Below are 4,309 nucleotides of genomic sequence, written 5' to 3' on the forward strand. Positions count from 1 at the left end.
TTGTGTAAAAGGCTTGTAAAGATCCGTGTGTGTAGCATTATTCCGTCGTTTTGTGTTAGCTCGTAGTAAAAACTAGATCATCGAAGGCGCGTGTTGTTGTGTCTGTCTATTTTAGCACCATAATGTTAGTGATTGACAATTGTATGCAAGATAGTGTTTTAATCATGCGGTATAACAGTCAGACTTGTGAATAATTGTGTTTACATAGATGCACAGATCAAGTTTAGGCAGTGGCAGAGACAAACTTCTAGTTTTGTGACAAATGCAAACTAATGTCAAAGAGAAAAATACAACCATTAAAAATTCCAGTTCAGTACTAAAACACACAATTTCTATTTGGCGAAATATAGAGGTTGCAGCATCAAACTCACTGTCGGTTTGCCCGAGCTGGGAAATAGTTTTGCTTTACTGTCCTAAATAGTAAGAGGATTGATCTTTCAAAAATATCCCCAAATAGGAATATGCATGTGCCATTTTCATAAACATTGCTATCAGAATTTTGAGATGGTTAGCTGAAAATCTGCTCAATGTCACAATGCCGAAAGAAGAGCCTTGGAAGTTCTCATTTGTTGTCATGTCTAACTAATGAAATACAAGTGAAAACCACAGATTTTTAATCTACATGAGAGTTCAATGTACAAATGCTGATGTACATAACAACTGATCTCTAATTAGAGACATGTAGCGAGCAAAAGAAGAAAACCTTGCAGTGCACAATCTGATTAATTTGCATCTCCTGCTATTTCTAGGAATTAAACTGAACCCAACCAATTGCCTTTCGAACACACAAAATCCATCAGCACTTATTCAGTAAAGTGGTGAAGAAAACATGGGAAATCTATTAGGAACTTTATTCTCCCACAAAGTAATAGAAGATAAAAATAAAAATGAACTAAACTGAGATGAACTGAAGCTGATACGGTATATGACTAGAAGGGTTGTGCGCGTTTTGCTACGCCGTTCGTGTTGTTGGGTTTCTTGCTTTCTTCAAAAGATAATCACTTAGTTTCAAAATATAAGGTGTATTACTTTTTAAAAAAAAAATCAAACCTTTTAAGTTTGATCAAATTTGAAGAGAAATATATCAAAATCCATAATATAAAAGCAGTATCTTTAGATTCACCATGAAATGAATTTTCATACTTTTTTGTTTAATATTGTGGATGTTGATATTTTTGCTTTGAACTTGGTCAAAGTTAAAGAAATTTGATTTTCTAAAAAACTAATACCCCTTATATTTTATAACTGATGGAATATTTAGTTTGGCGGGTGGAGATGATAGAGTGTGTTTATTTTTATTTATAATGCGGTGATATGATGGGCCTTTCGTGTTGTGATTCTGTGTTATTCGCTAACCAACAGCTTCAAATTTTGGATTCAAATTTTGGAAACATGGTGAATTAATAGAATTGAATGGGAGAACTTGAGAAATTGTTGACCCGGTCAAAATTGGATGATCCATTCTAAATTGAATACCTCAATTAATTGTGAGACCTTAAAAATTAAGAAGCATAATGGATAGTATAAAAGAATTGAATGGCGAAGCTTTGAGAAATTGTTGACCTGGTAAACATTAGGTGACCCAATTCTAGTTGGATACCTCAATTGAATATGGGCTCTTTAAAACTAGGGAGCTTAGTGTTATATAGAGGATTATTGACTGCAGATGGCCTCATCCTCCAACAACGGTGGCTTCACCCCTCTGTCGCCAGCTAACTCCTACTCCAGCGCCACTTCCGCTCCCTCCGGCTCCTCGTGCTTCAACGCCTTCAATCTCTGGATAATTAAGTGCCTCCTTTCATAGCCTCCTCCTCCAACATCACTAACAAAAATTTTACACATCAAAACCTAGGGTTAGCGTTCGGCTTTTGTGTATATTTTTTTTTGTAAAACAGAGCACTATGTAACGTTCTGAAGTGAAATAAGAGAGTGGCTAATTAGCTAGTTGTCACTCCATTCTAAATACACATAGTATGAAATAAAATTTCTAACTAATGAGACTAATTTGATATTTTAGATGTTGACATATTGTTTTTTATAAATTTTACCGAATTCACATCAAAGTTTTACTTAGAGCAATTTAATTAATTTAAAACGGAGGGAGTACTCATGTACTCGTGTATTTGATTGATATAACGGAGGATCTACTCATGTACTCGATGAACCGATTGATATATTTGATGTTTCTTATATGTATTTAATTGATAGCCTTTTATTCTCTATTGGTCTCTTATCCATACGGAGTGCACTATTATATGGAATGCTTAAACTTTGCAGGGCTTCAACATGAGTGCCAAAATTATGGAGAAACGTTGGTTAATTTTCATTTTGTAATATTTCTGACACTCAATATATTTTTAGCAAAATCATGTCCAATTTTTTCGTCAATCCATAATTATTAATGATTAGTTATGGTTGTGCTCATTGTACTATAGTGTGACACCAGGCAATCAACTTTGTGATTTCTATTTAATTTCCAAACATGAATGTAGGCAAGGAACTAAGCATACCCATGGTGTAGCGACAGCAGACTAGGTGTGTGCCACAAGGTTAACCTCACTTGTAAGAAGATCTGCGTAGATCTTCAGGAGGACTTTCTGGAGTGGGCGATAAGTATTAATTCAACTTGTGTTGTGGCTGATGAGTTGCTCACGTATATAAAGTTGCGCCCAAAAATTTCAGATCACACACCACTGTTTGTCGACTCCGGGGAGTCCAACTATGTGGGAAACAAAAACACCTTCTCTTTCGAGATGGCCTGGTTCGAACGTGAAGGGTTCTTAGACCTCGTTGCCAGGGAATGGGCTAAGGGGGTCGGGGGTACGACGGCGGTCGAGCGTTGGCAGAATAAAATAAGACATCTAAGAAGCTTCTTACGGGGGTGGGCTAAGCACCTAAGTGGGGTGTATAAGATTGAGAAGGATAGACTCCTTTCTCTTATACAGGCCCTCGATACTAAAGCCGAATCTATGATTCTGCTGCCTGCTGAGATCCAGGTTAAACATGAGGCTGAAAAGAGGCTGAAAGAACTTCTCCGTGAGGAAGAGTTGAAGTGGGCGTTGCGAGCCAAGGTCCACAAAGTGGTTCAAGGGGACGCTAATACTCAATTCTTTCACCTCATTGCTAATGGCAAGCACCGTAAGAAACGAATCTTCCAACTTGAGCAGGATGAGGGTACTATTGTTGGGCAGGATAATCTAAAAACTTACATCACCGAGTATTATAGGCAGTTATTTGGACCACCATAGGTTAATTGTGTAACTTTGGATGAGTCTCGGACTGAGGATGTTCCTCAACTGTCGGCTGTCGAAAATGATATCTTGCTAGCCCCATTTATGGAGAAGGAAGTGTTTGATGCGATTGCACAAATGGAAAACAACAAGGCTCCCGGTCCGGATGGGTTTCCGGCGGAGTTTTATAAAAGGTGTTGGCATATTATTAAGGGGGATCTGTTACCTATGTTTCATGATCTTTTCTCTAGACAGCTTCAATTATTTCAGTTGAATTTTGGAACTATCACATTGCTTCCTAAGAAAACGGAGGCTGTGCGAATTGAGCAATTCAGGCCAATTTGCCTTCTCAATGTTAGTTTCAAAATCTTCACCAAGGTCGGGACAAACAGGCTCTCACAGATTGCGCTTTCTGTGGTACAGCAATCCCAAACTGCTTTCATGCCGGACAGAAACATCCTCGAAGGAGTAGTTGTCCTTCATGAAACGCTCCATGAAATTCACTCTAAAAAATTAGATGGGGTAATTTTTAAGGTGGATTTTGAGAAGGCGTATGATAAGGTCAAGTGGTCGTTCCTTCAACAGGCATTGCGTATGAAAGGTTTTGATGAGGCTTGGTGCCATCAGGTTGAATCTTTTACGCAAAAAGGGAGTGTGGGTATTAAAGTCAATGACGATATCGGTCATTACTTCCAGACTCATAAGGGCCTCAGGCAAGGCGACCCAATGTCCCCCGTTTTGTTTAACATCATGGTGGATATGTTAGCAATATTGATCGGAAGGGCTAAAGACCATGGTCAAGTGGGTGGTTTAGTACCTCATCTGGTGGATGGAGGTGTATCCATTCTTCAATACGCTGATGATACAATCATCTTCATGGAGCATGATTTGGCCAAGGCGAGAAATATGAAGTTGTTGTTATGCCTCTTTGAACAATTATCGGGGTTAAAGATTAATTTTCATAAGAGCGAATTGTTCTGCTTTGGTAGGGCTAAAGACGAACAGGACTCTTATAGGCAACTGTTTGGGTGCGAGTTGGGAAGTCTGCCCTTTTCCTACCTTGGCATTCCGATTCATCA

This window comes from Triticum dicoccoides, chromosome 7A, assembly GCF_002162155.2.
Source record: "Triticum dicoccoides isolate Atlit2015 ecotype Zavitan chromosome 7A, WEW_v2.0, whole genome shotgun sequence".
NCBI classification, from domain to species: Eukaryota; Viridiplantae; Streptophyta; class Magnoliopsida; order Poales; family Poaceae; genus Triticum; species Triticum dicoccoides.